This window comes from Callithrix jacchus, chromosome 4 (genome assembly GCF_049354715.1).
Source record: "Callithrix jacchus isolate 240 chromosome 4, calJac240_pri, whole genome shotgun sequence".
NCBI classification, from domain to species: domain Eukaryota; kingdom Metazoa; phylum Chordata; class Mammalia; order Primates; family Cebidae; genus Callithrix; species Callithrix jacchus.
Genome location: NC_133505.1, coordinates 54030463 through 54051681, shown reverse-complemented (window position 1 = coordinate 54051681; position 21219 = coordinate 54030463). Strand labels below are relative to the sequence as shown.

Genomic DNA, 21219 nt, shown 5'->3' with positions numbered 1-21219 from the left:
TGGCTTCAATGTTCTGTATGATCTAACCCCTTCTGTGACCTCATCTCCCGACACTCTTCCCCTGCTCCTCCTCAATCACTGCCAATCTTACTCTCTCTTTAATGTGCCTTACCCTGTTTCCAGAAAATTCTCCCCAGATATCCACATGGCTTGCCCTTTCACTTCATTTAGGTCTCTGCCCAAATGTCACCTCATCTAAGAACCCTTCCTAACCATGCTATTCACAAGAAAACCCTAAAAATTTTTTCCTCTTACCCTATTTTATTTTCCTCATAGCACTTAGTACCATCTTATCCTCTAGTAATAGTACTTACATGCTAATAATGGCACTTAGTGCCACCTTACATCCTGATGCACTTAGTACCGCATAGCACTTAGTACCACCTTACATGCTAATAATAGCACTTAGTACTACCTTACGTGTTGATGTAGTTAGTACCACATAGCACTTAGTACCACCTTACATGCTAATAATAGCACTTAGTACTACCTTACGTGTTGATGTACTTAGTACCACATAGCACTTAGTACCACCTTACATGCTAATAATAGCACTTAGTACTACCTTACGTGTTGATGTACTTAGTACCACAGAGCATCTAGTACCATATGCTGATGAGGACATTTTAAATTTTCTTATATTCATCTTAGTATCTATATACAGTGCCTGGTACATAATAGACACCCAAAAACTATTTCTTGACTTAATGAATGAATGAAATTACTGAGTAGATGAATGAATGAGTGGAGATGCAATTAAGTGGCACAACTGTTAAGCTAATGTTGGCTCTAGAACGTGACTTTCTAGCTGTGTGTAGTAATCCTACATGTATTGTTTTATGAAAGAGAGTATAAAATAGAAGACTTTCCCATGACTTTAATCCATTTTGTATTCTTATTTGGCCCTAAAAACATGAATTCCTCTTCCACTCATTGCTTTGTGTAGAAAAGCCCTGGATCCAGTTGACAGTTGGATTCAATCCTGAGTCAGTCACTTCCAGGTACATGATCTTGGACAAGACATACGACTGACCTAAATCTGAATTTCCTCATTGGTAAAATGAAGCTAAAATAACTTCTTTCTCAAAGGCTGTTGAGAATTAAATGAGATGCTATATGCAAAGGCACTTGGAATTGTAAAACCTGATGTTAATGGGGGTGGTAGATGCTAATGTTTTCTTATAAAACACAGAAAGTGTTCTCCTTTTGAAAAGTTGATGCTTGATGAATTAGAAGAAAGTAGAGACTGCAGTCAGGACTATATCTCTAGAGCATTGTTTTTTGAAACTGTGGGACTTCACCTCCATATGGGTCATAAAATCAATTCGATTTAAAACCAACTATTTTTGGCCAGGCGTGGTGGCTCATACCTGTAATCCCAGCACTTTGGGAGGTCAAGCCATACAGATCATGAGGTCAGGAGATCAAGGTCATCTGGCCAATATGGTGAAACTCATCTCTACTAAAATACAAAAATGTATTAACTGGGTGTTGTCGCGCATGCCTGTAGTCCCAGCTACTTGGAAGCCTAAGGCAGGGGAATCACCGCAACCTGAAAATCGCAGGTTGCAGTGAGCCAGGATCATGCCACTGCACTCCAGCCTGGCAACAGAGCAAGACTCCATCACAGAAAAAAAACAAAAACGAACAAACAAAAAACTACATTTTGCAGTAAGTGAGAAAAGAATAAAAAATATCAGGATATTGCATAAAATCTTTCATTTTGTGAATGTGTTTCTAATGTCATAATATAAAGTAAATTTGTCACTGTGGGTCATGGTTAAAAGGTTTGAAAACTACTGGTTTGAAAGAATCTATTATTACAGTGCTAATTTGGGTCACCAAGGCCTAAACTAGATTGGAAGTATAAGTGAGTAGAAAATACTCAAACCGTTTTTCTGCTGCTCTCACTCCACAATGATCAACATGGAAGACTTCTGTGACCAAATGCATGGGGATTTTTCTTACATACCAAGCAAGCAAGCAATTTTGCAGTGGACAGTAGCTGGATAGCCTCTAATTTAATTCAGTTCTGACACTATCTTCCTGAAGATAGCATCAGATCCCACAGAACTCAGTCCCCTAAGGCTGTCCCCCTTTCAGATGCCAGATGCAAATCCAGGCCTCTGGAACTTCTAACCAACTGACTTCAAGTTGGGATTCCCATGACTGCCAGTTTAGCTTTGATTAATTTGCTAGCGTGGCTCACAGAACTCAGTAAAACACTTACATTTACTGGTTTATTCTCAAGGGTATTGCAAAGGATACATATGAAAAAATGTGTAGGGCAGGGTTTGGGAAACACGAAACTTCCATGCCCTCACTGGACATGCCACCCTTCAGGGAACTCCATGTTTCAACATCCTGGAAGCTCCTTAAACTTTGCCCTTTTGGTTTTTATGGAGGCTTCATTGCATAGGCATGACTGATCAAACCATTGGCCATGGGTGATCAACTTCACCTTCAAACCCCTCTCCCCAGACGTATGGAGGTGGGACTGAAAGTCCCAACCCTCTAATCATGCCTTGGTCTTTCTGGTGACCAGCCCCCATCCTGAAGCTACCTAGGGGTTGTCAACCATCAGTCAATCATTAACATACAAAAATATATCACTTTAGAGATTCTAAGGATTTTAGGAATCTTATGCCAGGAAATAGTAGAAAACTAAATATATATTTCACAATATCACAGTGAAAGAAAGAAGAAGAATAACTATTTTTATTAGCTCATATTATTATTGTTACATAATCATCATAATAAGTCTATGTGGAAGTTGCCTCTTACCCTAATTTTTAAGAGATTGAACAACAGGTCCAAGGTCACATAGCAAGTAAGTGGCAGAGCCTAGTTCCAACCCAACTTTTATTTTTTGTTTCTCTCTTTACTTCAGATCCTGCAGTCCTATCACTAGACTATCTTCCTTATCCATAAAGAACTGAAGAAGGTGGGAAGCCAAGGAAAGAAAGGGTCAACATTGACATCAAGGCTTCAGTACTGAGTAACTGAAAGAATCTCTACACAAATGTCCAAAACGGGCATATCAGCAGAATGAGTTGGTTTGACCAGGGGAATGGGGAAAACCTGAATTTAAAATGATGGAATGACTCCCAACAATCTAATTTTCAGGTCAAAAGACAACTTCAAGGCCTTGGGAGACATCATTGGAATTTCAGAAGACTGCAAACTCCTCTGAGTTTTCATATCTTGGCATCAGAACCAGCACTTGGGTAAAGGAGCACTTCCGACACCCCAGAGTGGCTGCAAGTGCTTGTGAACAGTGGTGCCCACCTCATCATGGCGCCAACATCCTAGTAACACGTTTGGTTTGTGAAGGTCATCAGCCCTTCCCTGTTTGCACACCTTCTCCACTCCTCCAAATAGTGGTCCTCCACTCAGAGGTCAAAGAACATGCTAAAAAGTCATTTCCTGTTTTGCAGCTGCAGTCTCCGAAGGCCTCTCAAATCTCCTTCAACCCTGTCCCTCACCAGGCTGAAAAGAATGCACTGAACCCATCCCTTGCCTTTATGATCAGACCTTCTACATATCTCATCTTAGCTTCTCTCGTGACAATGTGAGACCCAGTGCTTTCAGAAAATGTGAGCACTGGATGAGCTGTGGCCTTCTGAGTAAACGCTGACCAAGGGCAACCACAGGCTCAGCATCTGAACTGAATGTTAATCTCATAAGGACAGGGAACATTAAGGCTCATATGTCAACGAGGAGTCAACAACATGACACAAACATGTTGCAAATTATTACACTGACACTGGTGTGAAGTGACTTCAGCTATGGGATCTGGAGTCAGAAAAATAAACATCAACAAAATGTGTAAATGGCTGAGCCGTCAACCTAGGCTGCTCCGTAACATTCATAATTGGTCTGTATGATAGGTTGATTCACAGGCTCCACAAAGATATCCATGCCCTAGTTCCAAGAACCTGTGAATGTTACCTTAAGTGGCAAAAAATAACTGTAAATGTCAAGGATACTCGAGAAGTGAACATTATCCTGTATTAGCTGGGTGGGCCCTGAATGTAGTCACAGGTCCCTAAATATAATCACACGTGTCCTGTAAGAGAGAGGCAGAAGAGGTTTGACACACGTGGAAGAGGAAAAGGCAGTGTGATCACAGAGACAGGCTGCAGTGATGTGGTGAAAGCCAAAGAATGGCAGCAGCCACTGGAAGAGACAAGGAGCTGGAAGAGACAAGGAGCAGATTCTCCCTGGGATCCTCCAGAGAGCGTGTGGTTCTGCTGACACCTGGATTTCAGCACAGGGATGCTGATGTCAGACTTCTGGCCTCCAAAACTGTGAGGAATACATTTCTACTGTTCAAGCCACTGTTTGTAGTAATTTGTTATGGCAGCCATAGAAAACTAATACAGTCTGGAACAGAGAGATGTGAACATGCCAAGCACAATAAATGGCATTAGCAGATACAAATAAACACACAGTGCTGGTAATCAAACCCAGTGTTCTTCTCTATAGGCATTTACCCCGGGGTCATCTGAGATGAAGAAACGTTTGTCTCTTCCCTGCATGCCTTTCTCCACCTCTTTACTCCTTCATGTGCCTTCTATTTTCTCATCCCCCTTTAAAATACAAAAATATCTAGTCTGTAAGGCATAGAAATAGGAGAACCAGCTTTGGAGTCTCATTCAAATTCCACTACTGCCTGTTCACTGAGAAAACTTAGGCTAATCATGTGACCTTTCTCAGTTTTCCCATCTGCAAATGGGGACAATGCCACCTACTTTTTAGGGTTTTTGTGAAAAGTAAAGTAGATAAACCATGTAAATCTTGATACAGTTGGTTTATATCATGTACTCATTTACCTCACAAATTTAACTTTCCATATTTGGTGGGGGCAGTGGAGAGAAAATTAGAGAAAAATAGAATTAGCAAAATAAATAAACAGTGCTGGTAATTAAGCCCAATGCTTTTCTCTATAACCGTTTACCACGGAGGGCATATGAGATGAAGAATAGAATCTACTGCTCCTTCTGTGGCTTCAGGCCTCAGATGCTTTTGCTGAGTGCAAGTCCAACACTCAAAGAAAGATATATTTCTTATAGAGCACAGTTTCTAAACACAAGACAACTTTTTCAGGTAGTACTTAACATGGTGCCTTCTATGGCATTTTCACCAATTATTTAAGCACGCACAGTATACACTCTATAGCAGACTGCAGAATGTGGACCCAGGCACTATGCGGCTCCACTGTAGTGCCTGGTCGTTATTCTCCTGCCCTAGTATGCCCTGAGCTTACCTAAACCCTTCATTCCCTCACTGAGCTAACTCTTACCAAACTCCCACAGGCACCAAAGGCTACTGGCCTACTGGTCTTTCAGCAGCCGTGGAGTTCTGGAACAATTATCCTGCTTGTACCTTATTCCATAAATTTAATGCAAGTTGCAAAGGTGCCACCAAGAGGCCTAAAGATCCCCCAAAGTTTGGAAAATAGAAAATGCACTAAAAATTCATGAGATCCATCAAATACCAAGTTATCTCAATAACTTTCTTGCCCTCAGCAATTTCTTCAAACAATAAAAATAAAAAATAAAAAGGACCTACATATTTAGAGAATAGTGGTCTTCCTACAGTGTTCTCCCAGCACTTCAAAAGTGATTTTTTAAACTGTGGCAGAACTTACTGCTAAACAGCCACATCCACATCCAGTAGCTTTTGGGGAGGTTATAAAACAAACAGGCAGCTCTTTTGGAGTCATAACATAGCAAAAACCTAGTCATACCACTGAAAAGAAGAAACCTGAAATTTGCCCTACCCATCTTAAAATGGGACTCTCTCAGGGAAAAGCAAAAGGGGGAGGGGGAAGCTTTCTGGCTTCTTTAAATATCTTCCTGTATTTAATTTCACTGAAAACCACGCTTCTGGCCCTACTGTGCCTTCAGCCTTCTCATTACCTCCAGCAATTTACATTGCATCTTTTTTGAACTCTGAATTCCCGGACAGAGTTGAATGTGGTGTGGCAAATTAGTGAATCATAAAAATTAGAGCTGGAAAAGGCTTCTGGGGTCATAGGGTTATCCTCTGCCAATTCTAGATGGTTCTCTGTGGTTTATTTCTGAGTGCTTTGTTCAAACTGGTTTTAAGTCAACAATACATCTCACAGGGAGGGGAGAAAGAGAATAACCACAAAAAAGTCTTTTGCCCATCCATTTCCCTAGCCAGCCCAATCCAGGAGAGGGAAGCCTAGGGCTACTGACTGGGAAAAGAAGGATGAATCATGGGATATGAGGGCTGGAAGGGACTTCAGAAGGTATCTAGTCCAACATTAAATTGTACAAAGAAGGAAGGGAGGTTCAGGGAGTTTAATGCACAGTCCCACAAGGATTACATGAGACCCATGTCAATGAAAGCAGGACCTGGAACATCAAAGGAACCTGACAAATATTGGTTCCATTTCCCTCATCAGATCATTTTCTGCCTTTGTATTAGAGTTTGTTGTTTACACGTATTAAACGATATCTTGTGAATTCCTTGAGGGTGAGGATTCTATTTTATTTATGTCTCCCACAGAGCCTAGATCTGGGCCTTGCATAGAAAGAATGGCTCAGGAGATGCTAGTCATGTTGAATTAATGTTTCCGAATAAATGGTCTCCCTTCCTTATACAGAACTCACTATCTTATATTTATGTTTGTGCTTGCCCCCATCTCCCAGATCTTGGAATAATGGCTGTGCATTATGGGAAGTTGGGTTTAGGGTCATTGTGAACAGAACTTTCTATGGACTGCACTTGAAAAGAATTGGGCTGCCTCAGCATGTATCAGGCAGAGCTAAACACTTGGGCAGAGACAAAAAGGAGGGGACTTGGGCATCCAAATTAGGTTTAGAGCATTGACCTCTGAGGTCCCATTCCACCTTCAAGGTTTTAGACTCTGTGATATAAAAGAGCTTTATTTCCAAATGCACATAAGGTTTCAACTAGTTGAATCCCTTAAAAGTCAAAGCCCTCTCAAGACAGATCCCCATAGTCCCTCACCCTTATAAATCAAAGACATCAAAATATGACTCTAACTGTGGGCAAGGGGAAAGAGGGGTCCCCAAAGTTTTCTCCCAAATGCATCTCTTGATCTAGCTTAGAGACTTCAAAAGTTATCCTCTTAATACACTTTTTAAAAGCTCATTTAACATAGTCTAAAGTGGAATTCGTTCTGTGAGTTAGTTTGGCAGAGATGAAATCACATCAAATCCATATTCATTATAGATATCCCATATGTCATCTATGAGGATGGATGGGAGCTCTTGTGTAGGAGGAAGAGTAGCTCAAGAGAAACACTCCAGGGTTTACAGAGACCTGCCTTTTGCTTTCCTGTTTCACCTCCTTTTAATTGATTCATCCCCAAACACTGGGAGACTCATACATTCCAGCTGAAACTCTTTCATTCTTAATACCTCTCTTCCTACTTTTAGCACTAGCTAGTTACATCTAAATGAGCCCTTGAAGACATTTGAAAATTCTTATGTGTTGTTTTAAATTTTAACTTACTTAAAATTGGGAGTGTCATTGTAGAAAACTTAGAAAATGCAGGTAACCAACAGAAAACCCTCACCTCCTGGAGAGAATTCTATGAATATCTAACACTGTAAGTTTAAAGCTTTCTTTCCCCTCCCATCCTCTACAGCAATGGGAAAGAAAGTAGTTAGAGAATAACTGTGTAACCTAGACCAACAGTCCCCAATATTTTTGACACCAGGGACCAATTTCACAGACAATTTTTCCACAGACAGAGTTGGGTGGGAAGCACGAGATTCTCATAAGGAATGCACAAGCTACACAACCTACATCCCTTGCATGGGCAGTTCACAATAGGGTTCAGGTTCCTATGAGAATCTAATGCTGACAGTAATCCAACAGGAGGCGGAGCTCAGGCAGTGATGCTCACTCACCTCCTGCTGTGCGGCCTGGTTCCTAACAGGCCACGCACCGGGACTGGGCCACAGCGCAGGGGTTTAGGATCCATGACCCAGACCACACTGAGAGTCTGCCAGACCTGCTAGGTCTTGACTTCACTCTTGAACTCCAAACGTAGAAAAGCCCAGAGTAGGGGTGAATGGAAAAAAAAAATGTACAGAAACAATGCAAGCTATTTCACACAAAAGCATCCTCATATGCGTGGGGGAAGGGAAAAGGGACAGGGATGGGATTTATTCAGACTTTCAATCACTGTAATCATAACAACTATTTATTCAACATTTATAATGTGTCAGGCATCCCTCATCTTATTGAGTTTACACCTCCTGGAGCTTTCCCAGGGATGTGCTGATGAAGGATTAGCATCTGGAAAACTGCGGAGGAAAGCCCTGATTGTAGCATTTGCCATTTCCTGAGGTGTAAATACTCGTACCAATTTCAAGCTTTGACACCAACTCAGGAAGAGATGCTCAGGAGTAGGACATCATATAGTATTTCCAACTTTCGGATGGAATGATCATCGATAACCTCAAAAGCATAGATAATAATGAAATGCAGTAACGGAATTTAGATATGGTGAGTTTTGTATATTTTGCATGTTTTCAATATAATTTGTTCCACAGAAAGTTTATATAACTTAATTTTCATTAATGGCTGTATTTAACACCTGGTTTGCAATATTCCTGAAAAGTGCAAGCTCCTGTGGAGCCAGCGCCATTGTACCACTGAGCCTTCCTCATCACCTCTTCTTCATCTTGCTGTGTAAATACAACCCAACTCATGAGCTTTTGTTTCACCTGGACTTAGGTTTTGTTTTTTGTTTTTGTTTTCCTTTTGAAGAACAGGGTCTCACTATACTGCCCAGGCAAGTTTCAAACTCCTGGGCTCAAGCTATCCTCCTGCCCTGCCTCCCTAAAAGCTGGAATTACAGGCATGAGCCACTGCACCCAACAGGTTTTGTTTTAATCTTTTCCATCTTCAAGATATTTTGCTTCTCTTCCCCCTCCTCTGATTTTGGCTTTCTGCAACAGGAGAGGTTAGGGTGGAGAAGAGAAACTGGGGTCCAGAGGGAAGGACTTTCCCATTCGATAAAGATCTCAAGAAAGGGGAAGCGTTAAAGCAAGACATGCAATGCGTGATTAAAAGTGGTGCTCTCCAATATAGCAGCCACTAGCCACATATTGTTGCTGAGCACTTGAAGTATGGGTAGTTTCATTTGAGATGTGCTATAACTATAAACCATACACCAGATTTTTGAAAGCTTAGTTCAAAAATATGTAAAATATCTAATGAATAATTTCATATCAATTAATTGTTAAGATAATATTTTATGTATACTGAGTTTAAAAATGTATTACAAAATTAATTTCACCTGCTTTTTTTCACGTTTTAAAATACATCAACTGGATGAGGTGGCTCATATCTGTAATCCCAGCACTTTTGAGAGGCCAGAAGGATCATTTGAGCTCAGGAGTTCAGCCTAGTCAACATATGGAGACCCTGTCTCTCCAAAAAAAAAATAAATAAAAATAAAAACGTTAGCAGGGCATGGTGGTGCATGCCTGTGGTCCCAGTTGCTTGGGAGGCGAAGGTGGGAGGATCACTCGAGCCCAGGAGGTTGAGACTGCAGTGAATCACGATCATGCCGCTGCACTCCAGTCTGAGCAAGGAAGTGAAACCCTGTCTCAAAAAACAAGTATATAAAAATAAAAAATAAAATACATCTACTAGAAAATTTTAAATTATGTATATGGCTTACATTTGCTTTCTACTGAACAGCACTGCTATGGAGAGTTACCAGACATCAGGGAGCTTTTGCTAGAGACGGCATTTTGAATTATGTAATCCCAGGTTCCTCAAGCGGGAGGCATGGTTTCTGAAACTTGCTGGTGGGAAGGTTTTTTTCCCATGGAGTCGTTCAGGAACTCAGGCTGACCCTGATTTATTTAGTGCTGACGATTGGGTGCACTGTGAACAAGAACCAGCATGTGCTGGCGCAGCACTAACAGAACACTGCTGCTCCTTCAAGCCATCTGACTTCCTCACTGCATCACTGTCCCCAAAACCAGCAGCATTAAGCCGCATCTAATGAGAAACTCCTGAAAACAGCTGGAGTCAAGTTATATACCCAAGCTGTTATTAAACATTTGCCATGTGCTAGCCCTGAGCTGGAGCTATAACAGAGTAGGGTTCAAGCTTACAAAAGAATAGCCCCATAAATACCTGGCCAAATTGATTTCTGAAATAGGTGCAAAAGGTTTTCAGAAGAGAAAGGAAATTCTTCCCAATAAATGTTGCTGGAACAATTAGATACTCACATGCCAAAATATGAACTTCCATCCATACTTCAAATCATCTACAAAAATTAACTCAAAATGGCTTATATACCTAAAACTTAAAACTATAAAACTTTTGAAGAAAAAACGGGAAAAAACATTTGTGATTTTGGAGTTAGGCAAAGATTTCTTAAACATGATACCAAAAACACATCCATACAAGAAGAAAGATTATAAATTGGACTTTATAAAAATGAAGGAATTTTGCTCTTCAAACGATACCATTATGAAAATGGATAAAACAAGCCACAGACTAGAAGGAAATATCTATAAGTCACATATCTGACTTGAAAAAAAGACTTGTGTCTACAATATACAAAGAACTCTCAGAACTAAATAATAACAAAGTAAACAACCCAATGGAAAATTGAGCAAATGATTTGAACAGACAGCTCACCAAAGAAGATACACATGAAAAGGTGCCTATCGTTATTAGGAAAATATACATTAAGGACACAATGCAAATTAAAATCACAATCAGATTCCACTAACTACTAGATACTTATTAGTATGCCTAAAATTAAAAAGATTGACCATAACAAGTGTTGACAAGGATATGGAGCAACTGAAGCTCTCATACAATGCTGGGTGGGAAAGCACAATATTACAACCACTTTGAAAAGTAGTTTGTCCCTTTCTTGAAAGGTTAAATATACAACTACCAATAATTCATTCCACTTGTAGGTAATTACCTAAGAAAGATGCAAGTGTGTGCTCATAGAAAGACATGTACATGAATGCTCATTGCAACTTTGTAATAGCCCAAAACTGAAAATGACCAAAATGTTTGTCAATAAGTGTACAATGGAATAATACTCAGCAATAAAGAGGAATGAACTATGTAAATGTAACAACATAGTTGAATCTCTGAGTAATTACACTGAGTGAAAGAAACCAGACAAAAAAAGCAATACATATTGTTGATTCCATTTATGTAAAATCCTAGAGAATGCAAACTAATCTATAGTGACAGGAAGCAGATCAGTGATTGTGCAGAGATGAAGGGGGAATCAGGGAGGACCAAGAGGAAGAAATTATAAAAGGCCACAGGGAACGCTTTTGGGGTGATGGATATGTTCATTAGCTTGACTGTGGTGATGATTTCAAGGGTAGATACACACATCAAAACTTATTAAATTCTACACATTAAAAATGTGTAGTTTATTGTAAATTATACTTCAAAAAAAGTGTAAAGCATACTTTCGATAGTATACTATTGAAAACTCCTTCTCCTTGGAAGACAGCTTTCAATAGACTGTGTCATCAAGATTCACCTTGGCTTTTCATCTATTTATGAAAATTATTGGAGGATTATGGGAGGGAGTCTCATGCCTGCCTCTCCCCAACCTCCCCCATTAAGCTCTGCTGTTGCATTGAAGGCTCTGCTAAGAATCCTAACAAGTAAACAAGAGTGATTCCATTTAGAATCTGGTCCCATCTGGCCCAAGCCGGGGCCAGTGCGCAATAGCCTGCCCACCTCTCATGCCCCATTCCCATATGCATTCCCTCTTGCTTCCTTGTCCAAGTGCCTGGTGAGGAGCTCTGTTCTCAGCTACTCACACTGAAACATGTTTGCTTGAAAAATACTTGTGCTATTTCTCTCAACAAGACCTGAATTTTTCTTTATTTTTCTGAGACTCAGTTTCACTCTTGTTGCCCATGCTGCAGTGCAGTGGCATGATCTCAGCTCACTTCAATCTCAGCCTCACAGGTTCAAGCAATTCTCCTGCCTCAGCCTCCTGAGTAGCTGGGGTAACAAGCATGCACCACCACGCCTGGCCAATTTTGCATTTTTAGTAGAGATGAGGTTTCACCATGTTGGCTAGGCTTCTCTCCTGATCCCAGATGATCCACCAGCCTTGGCCTCCCAAAGTGCTGGGATTACAGGCAGGAGCCACCGTGCCCAGCCAAGACCTTCGTTTTTTTTAAATACACTGGTGGAATTTAAAAACTCAAAAGTCTTCATGTCTACAAAGGACATTTCAGGCTCTGTTGAAGCTGGGGGGACCCTACCGCCACATGGACAATCTCCTGTAATCATCTACCTTCTGCAGTTAAAAGTCTGGAAACCTTTACCCTCTAGTGATTGGCCTGCTGGTAGAGAGAAGCTGAGCTAATCTCTCACCTCCCTTCAAATTAAACACTCAGAAAAGAGCAGGTGGTAGAAGAGCCCTGGAGCCATTGCTGCCTGTCGAAAGCTCAGCTGTACTGCTCATCACCAAAGTTGCCCCTGCAATGGTGAGTTTCAGAGAGAAATGGGGGACAAACTCAGTGTCCTATGAAAACGCATCTCAATGAGACTACACCTGCCAACGGGTGGCTTGAAGTCTTCCTGTAGCAGACTCCTTCTTCCCTCCAGGTGATAATACCTGGGTCAGGTTAGCTTTAGGTGGGGTTGGGTTAGAGGAAAACCTGAGACTCTGTCTCAGAGCCATCTGCTTTCTGAGATGGCACAGGTGGGCCCTGAAAGAGGGCCTCTTACAAGTCCCCCTCACCTAGTGCTGGCTGAGCCCCAGGTCAGAGCCCAGTCATATAAACAAAGCAACAGTACTGTTTCTAGACAGGTTTTAATTCTTCTGTGATTCTTTGGAAAACTTAACACAGGATCAAGAAATCTCAGTTGGAGGAACAGTAGAAGTATTCTAGCCTGAATGCCTCACTGACACATAAACCTCTACTCCATCGTACCTGAGAAGTGGCTGTCTATTCTTCGCCTGAATGCTTCCTCTGACAGAGTTTCATTTTAAAACAAGCTCTAATTGTTAGAAACTTCTTCCTTATATGCGCAGCTGTGAAAAAGAATGAGGAAGTTCTCTTTGTAATGATGAGGAAAAAATCTCCAAGATATACTATCAAGTTAAAAAAAAGGTGGGGGGCAGGTGCTGAACAATATGTATAATATACTAGCTTTGGAACTTAAAAAATAAGAAAAATAAGAATTGATGTTCACACGTGCTTATATAATATATACATTTTAAAACTCCAACAAAATACAGACAGACATAAAAATAATAATTGAATACTGGAGAAAGGGGAAAGCTAAGAGAATAATAAGAGCTAACACATTTGTGGAATTGACTGCATGCCAGCAACTGTTCTAAGTACTTCTGTGGATGGACTCATTTGATTCTTACAACAACCCTATGAGATAAGTACCATTATTATCTCCATTTCTCAGATGAGGAAGCTAAGGTTCAGAGGAGTTAAGTAACTTGCCGAAAGCCACACAGCTAGAAAGTAGCAGGACTGGGACAAACTGAGACACCACAGCTTTCAGAGACTACACTCTTAAGGACCATGGCAAACTCTCCCTACTAGAGTACAAGGATAGGAGGGAGGCTTCTCCCTGTATTCGTCTTTATTCTTTTCGTCGATTAGATCGGTTGGTTGGTTGGTTCATTATTTCTACATTTATTTATTCGGTTGGTTAGCTGGTGGGTTGGTTTAGTTGGCTGATTGGTTTCTGAACCACATGAATGTATGATACAATTAAAAAGAATTTCTCTGGCTGCTGTCAGGAGGCAGAGTAAAAAGCCAGGGGACCAGTTTGAACAACAACAAAAAACTGCTATCTTGCTTTTTTGTCATAGGTTGGTTCTCTGGGCAGCAACCAAACCCTACTAAATGAACCTTTCCCAAGGAATAAAAAGAACATTTTCAAATCTTCCTGTGGATCCCTAGATGCCCCAGGTTTTCATACTTGTCACTATGCTGGTTAGTCTTCCCCAGATACACCCCGGGACCTCATTGCCCTCTTAAGGTGGTGCCCAAAACCCAGCTCAGTTCTTCAGCACTGGTCTGGCCGATATGACTAATACCCCCTTGTTTTGAGAACTGCATTTCTACTAATGCAGCCTGTTTGCACTTGGCCTTTCCAGAGTCCTCATTTCAGTGTTGCCATTAACTGCAACGTCCAGCACTCACTCTCATGTGCTCCTGCCTGTTCAGCTCTTTCCCATTCCAACTGGGTAACCGTTTCTGAGTCCATGTCTGGGACATTAAATCTCTTCCCATTAAACTTTATCTTGTTAACCCATTTGATCTATTGTTCCAGCCTGGTTCGGTTGGTTCCTGACTCTGTTTCCCAAAATAGTCAAGATTCTTCCCAGCCTCATGTAAGACAAGTATAATTATTGTCATTTGGCTGTTAAGGACACTTAGCCCCAGAGAAGGGATTTACCTAACATCTCACAAATTTTTTGTTCGCAGCCTGGGCCTGCTGGAAGAATTCTACCCTACAGGCACTAGGTAGGTCCAGGCTTAGGACTGCCTCCCAGGGTCCAGCACTACCACTTTCAATAGGGACTGGACAGAGGGAGTGCACTAAGGCAGACTCATGCTCTAACTTCACAGGCAAGAAGGAAGGCTGTCATGTGCATGGCACATGTTCAAAGTTGGCTGGTGATTATAGCAGTTTAAAACATCACGTTCTAGATGAGTTGCTGGGGGTTTTCTGAAGCGTGTGCCGAAATCAGAGATGCCATGGGGATGACATCTTCCTTATCTGTGAAGTGATGTGATGTGGAATTACTCAACGAGCAATCCCCAGAGACCACAAACCAAGAAACTGATCCAGAAATTCCACTCTCGTCCGCCTGCCAGATGTGCAGGTTGAAGTGCGTTTCCGCGCTCCTCATCTTCTCTCCCAGAGAGGAGATCAGACAGCTATTTCACAGATGAGTTAAAAAAAAAAAAGTGGGGGTATTGCCTACCTAATCCATAGGCTGGTCACATGTCTGATTTTGGCAAAATGGGTGGACAAAGTGAAAACAGAGCAATTTCCCAGGACCCATTAATCTGTGGTCATGAAGATACCAGAAAACATGGTGGCAGAGACAGAGAACCACAATTGGGCTGATCCAAGTGCTCCAGGACCACCATCCATGGGAAAAGCCAGGAAAGCACAAGGAGCAAGAGGCGACTCCTGGAGAACTGAAAATGCCTTTGAGATGAGGTGATGCTGGGTTGAGGAGAAGTGAGCCAATCAGATTCACTGAAATCCAGCCCTCAGTAAAAGTCATGGCAGGACACGCCTCAACATCTCAAATTAAGTCTCAGATGCCATCAGGAACTCTGGTTCGACTAGATGGGAGTGGAATTTAAAATGAAAGCTTTCCAACCTGGAAACCAAAACGTGGTCTCTAATTCTGACCTTGCCTTATTGTAGTGGCTTTTGAACATTCCATGGCCAACGTGTGCCTCAGTAACCCTGTTTTCAAGGTGACTGTTGGGAGAGGCAGACTAAAAGAGATGATGAAATCCACCCTGCCAGCCTCACAGGTGTCCTATAAATTCAGAGACGATAACATCAGGACATTCTTCTGAATTACTTAAAGGATGACAGAGAATAAATAGGATTCTTTATTACTGCTGTTATGATGAAATTCATCAAATTGCCTGTGGGGATATGTTTTTTGAAATCCTGAAACGTCATTTCATTCTTAATTATGTAACAGTTTTCACCTTGTCAAAGTTCTTAACGGAAAGTCCCCAGGACCAGGACCCCATCATGGGAAATTAAACCCCTGGAGAAGTAGAAAATGCTACTAAAATATGTCCTTCTGACCCCAAACCAGGAGCAGGTTAATGCGAGAAGATGATTCGAGTATGTTCAGTTGTGAACTGGGTGTAGCTGGCACCCCTTAACGGATGAAACTGGTTCCAAGAATGAGTCACACTGATTATACCCTTGGGACATCATTCATAAATATCATCTGTCCCCAAAGACTTCCAAAACACAGGAGTCATGGCAAAATACACACACATATATACATGTAAGCAAGACTTCTAACAATCAGGCCATTGTTCGCAGCAGAAAAACCAGGCACACCCTTTATCTAAGATAAAAAAGAAAATGCAAAAAGCAATCAAATGAAACCTATCTTGCTTAACCTGAAAAACAACAGTTGGATTAAAACATGTCTAAGATCCATTTTCAGCAAGCCACCTTCCTGGGAGCATTTCAGTGAGCAGGAAGCTTTCTGGGGCCGGCCCTCCCCTAAACAATGAAGTGCTCCTTGCCACCTGTACTCATGTCCTCTTTGTGGCTACCTTCCCAGTTCAGTCCCATCCTCACTCAAGGGGTACAGCACCTGGTTAATTAAAGTTTCTTCTTTCCTGTAAAAATAAGTTATCCGAAAATAGTGGGGTTTTTTTTTTTTTTTTTCATTTTTACTAGGGAATAAAACTTAAGAAACAAATGTTAATTTCAGGCACCTACAGGCTCCTGGAGAGAGGACGAGGTGAGGTGAAGGGATTATGTATAATCTTCTCCCCAGTCCCACAAGGGAGAACCTCAATTCAGCATCTCACAGGATTCCTCCCACCTCTCTCTTCATCCCTGCACAGAGCAGAAAGTCTCGAAAGGGCTAGCCATCTACATGGCCACTTGGTCCAACCGTGGCATCTTACCCCAAATGAAACTCTGCAAAGTATGCCTTTCTACCAAAAATGGCCTGAGAAAAGCTGGCCAGCCACATAGTGTGAGGCCAGGTGTAGAATATGTTCACCCTTGCTGAGCCTGCAGCAGTGGGGTAGAAGTTGAGAAGTTTCAGACTCCGTCCCCAACCTGTTGGCGTCCTTGCCTTCTTGTGCACACCTCGGAGGTACACGCAGAACTCCGTCCCCATGGTCCCTCCCCACTGCTCTTCCCTTTACTACATTTCAAGAGATAGGAACTAACAAGAGCTCTGCCTGCTGCATATGAAAACTTCAGTGAGGCCATCACTCCCACACCCACAGCCTGCAATAGCACCAGTCCTAAAAGAAATCACACACACACACAACTGCCTGCCCTTTAGAGGGCATTAGACATACCACTTCCCACTGGACACACATCTAATTTGCCCACCCAGGGACAGTCACTCAAAGCAGGAACTATTCTAGTGTTGATTCTGCATGTTCAAAACACTCATGCAAAGAGAGAGGGAGGCAGAAAGAGAGAGAGAGACAGAAGGAAAAAGATGGAGACAGACAGATGGAAGAGAGAGACAGTGAAAGGGAGAGAGGAAAGGGAGTTTTCATAGACTAGGGCTAGAAGGCACCTCCTTTTAATTTGTTCAATAGTTATAGGTCTATTGAGATTTTGTATTTATTCTGAGTTAATTTTGGTAACATACCTTAATAGGAAATTGTCCACTTAAATTTTCAACTTTATGATATAAGGTTATTTAAGGAATCCCTATAATTTTAAACTCCTATGTTTATATTTACGTCCTTTTTGTCATAGTTTGCTCATGCTTAACTTTTCTGAAGATATCCAGTAGTCTTTAAAGAACAGCTTTTGGCTTTCGACAACCCTCAGTTAAATTTTGCTTCTGTTTCATTAATCCCTTCTCATACTATCATTTTTCCTCTCTTTCTACTTTCTTTATCTTTACTCTTCTATTTCTCCTAACTTCCTAAGTTGGAGATTTAGCTCATTTCTTTTCTAATTGTAATGATGTCCACTCTCAGACAATTACACAATCACAGCAAACCTCCCTTGAATCAGCCTCACTTAGAAGAACATGAACAAGAAACACAGCATGCCTGTAGGCCGGGATCAGACCCTGCTCTTCATAGCAATCCTCACCGTAGTTCAGTAGTTCAAGGGCTAGTCTCTTGTTTTTAAAATGAGGAAATTGAGACCTAGAGAAAGAAACAGTTTGATAAAAACAACAGCAAGCTGAACCTAGACCCTAGGTCCTCTCTTTTCAATGTTGTATTAATTAGAAAACTAAGGTCACTGTTCAAGTAGCAGCTGTGCCTTCCATAGTGTCATGATATCTTTGACTCTCTACTTCAGTTTCTTCAACTGTCAACTAGAAATACAATCCTTCTCTTGCCCCTCCCAGATCACAATCTTTGGAAGAAAAGAGCCGGCCATATTTAAGAGTTTTTCTTGGTTGTTTGGTTGTGTAATGTTGTCGGGGTGTGAGGGTGGATGTGTGTTGAGTCAGCGAAGGGGGACAGTGGTTATTGTGGGTAAGTATCATTAAAAACTGGCCCTGTTCATGATGGAGTTTGGTTGAGGCCAAGATGTCTTGGTTTGCATGATCCATGATCTTAGCACATATCATTTGAAATTCGCACCAAAGTGAGTTCCCCACTGACAAGTACCTTTTAGTTCTTCAAATTACATCAGTGGGTATAGCAGGTCCCCATAGAATTCAACAGAGGAGAAAAGTTTTGCTCAAGGCTTTGATACCTCATTATCTAGGAGGGCCAGAAGGAATGGACTCACATTTATTTGGGGCCAACTCTATGCCAAAGACTTTGATAGGCAACTTCCCTACCATATTTCTTTTTGGAAGAGTGTTAATTACAAACTTAATTTCTTGTTATAGATCTATTCAGATTTTCTATTTCTTCTCTAAAGAAGTTGGTTTTGAGCCTGGCATGGTGGCTCACACCTGTAATCCCAGCACTTTGGGAGGCTGAGGTGGATGGATCACCTGAGGTCAGGAGTTCAAGACCAGACCTGGCCAACATGGTACAACCCCATCTCTACTGAAAATACAAAATTAGCCAGTTGTGATGGCACATGCCTATAATCTTAGCTACTTGGGAGGCTGAGGTGAGTGAATCACTTGAACCCAGGAGCTGGAGGTTGCAGTGAGCCAAGATCATGCCACTGCACTCCAGCCTGGGCAACAGGAGCGAAACTGCATCTCAAAAAAAAAAAAAGAAGAAGAAGAAGAAGTTGGTTTCGGTATTATTTCTCTCTAAGATTTTATCCATTTCAACTACATTGTCTAATTTGTTTGCATAAAGTTGTTTATAGTATCCCCTTAATCCTTTTACTTTCTGCAGGGTCATTGCTATTTTGGTAATTTGCATCATTCTTTGGCCAGTCTAGCTACAGTTTTGTCACTTTGGTTGACCTTTCCAAAGAATCAACTTTGGTTTCCCTAAATTTCTCTGTTGTTTTTCTGTTTTCTGATTCATTCATTTCCATGTTAATCTGTATTTTTCCTTCCCTCTGCTGGTTTTGGGCTTAGTTTTCTCTTCTTTTCTCTAGTCTCTGAAGATATAAACTAAAATTATTAATCTGAGATCTTTTTTCTTCTCAAATCCATACACATAAAGTTATACATTTCCCTCTTACAGAATGGTGAAAGGAACTTTGAAAGCCAATTCTTCTATAAAGCCAAGAACATTGGCAAAAATGTCAAAATGAAATGTTTTCAGAACTCTAATTAACTAAAGACTTGCAATAATCCAAGGAACACTTAAGGATCAGCTTTCCCATTTCTGCAAGAAAGGCAGTTGGAGTTTTGATAGAGATAGCATTTAATCTACAGATAAATTTGAGGAGGATAGCCATCTGATATGGTTTGGCTGTGTCCCCACCCAAATCTCCCCTTGAATTGTAGCTCCCATAATCCCCACGTGTCGTGGTAGGGACCCAGTGGGAGGTAATTGAATCATGGGGGCAGGTTTTTCCTGTGCTGTTCTTGTGACAGTGAATAAGTCTCACAAGGTCTGATCTGCCCTTTACCCTTTGCCTTCCACCATGATTGTCAGGCCTCCTCAGCCATGTGGAGCTGTGAGTCCATTAAACCTCTTTTTCTTTATAAATTACCCAGTTTTGGGTATGTTATTATTAGCAGCATGAGAACAGACTAATACACCATCTTAGCAATATTAAATTTGCTGATCCATGAACATGAAATGCCTTTCCATTTTTTTAGGTCTTTAATTTCCTTCATCTGTGTTTTGTAGTTTTTAGTATATAAGCTTTATACTCCCTTGGTTAAATTTATTCCTGAGTACTTTCTTTCTTGATTATATTATAAATAGAATTGTTTTCTTAATTTCATTTCAGATTATTTATGGCTAGTGTATAGAATTACAACTGATTTTTATACATTGATATTGTATCCTGCAGCCTTACTGGACTAGTTTCATTGCTCTAAAAGTTCTTTTCTGTGGAATCCCTAGAATTTTCTATATACAAAATAACTTCATTTGCAAGTGGGGATAGCTTAATTTCTTCCTTTCCAATCTGGTTACCTTTTTATTTCTTTCTCTCGTCTGATTTCCCTGGCTAAAACTTCTAGCACAATACTGAATAGAAGTAATAAAAGCATCCTTATTTCTTACTTTAGGAAGTTTTCAACCATTAAGTCTGATTTTAGTTCTGGGATTTTCATAGATGTCCTTTATGGCTGGTGGGTATGTAAAATGGTGCAGACACTTTGGAAAACTCTTTTGACAGTTCCTCAAAAGCTTAAGCATAGAGCTCCCATATGGCCTAGCAATTTCACTAGTAGGTTTATGCCCCCAAATAATTGGAAACATGTGTCCACGTAAAAACCTGTACATGAATGTACAGCAGCATTATTCATAATAGCTGAAAAAACAGAAACATTCCAATGTCAATCAACTAAAGAATGGATAAACAAAATGTGGTATATCCATACAATGTATTATTAAGCCATAAGAAGGATTGAGATACTGATACATGCTACAAAGTGGATGAACTTTGAAAACATTATGCTAAGTGAAAGGAGGCAGACACAAAAGGCCACAGATTGGATCATTCAATTTTTATGAAATGTCCACAATGTCCAATCCATTGCAATAAAAATTAGATTCATGTTTGCAAAGGAGTGGGGGAAGGAGGCAATAGGCAGTGACTGGTAATGGCTATAGGGTTTCTTTTTGAAATAATGAAAATGTTCTGAAATGGCTGATGATAGTTACAAAACTTGGTAAATGTAGTAAAAGCTATTGAACTATACACTTTGAAAGGATGAATTATATGATATGTGAAGTATATATCAATAAAGCCATTATTTAAAATTTTTTCTAAGCACTTTAGCTGTATCATATATATTTTGATGATGTGGTTTTGTTTTCATTAAGTTAAAAATATTTTATTGTTTCCTTTGTGATGTGTTGTTCAATTTCCAAATACTTGGAGGTCTCCCATATTTACTTCTCTTGTTAATTTCTAATG

At 40.7% G+C, this 21219-nt stretch overlaps 1 pseudogene; it reads left to right on the top strand.

Annotated features, from left to right (window-relative positions):
• The first annotated feature begins 4166 nt into the window (after nt 1–4166).
• The window catches only part of LOC100406925 (membrane protein BRI3 pseudogene), a 32319-nt pseudogene continuing 15266 nt past the window's right edge, over nt 4167–21219 (top strand).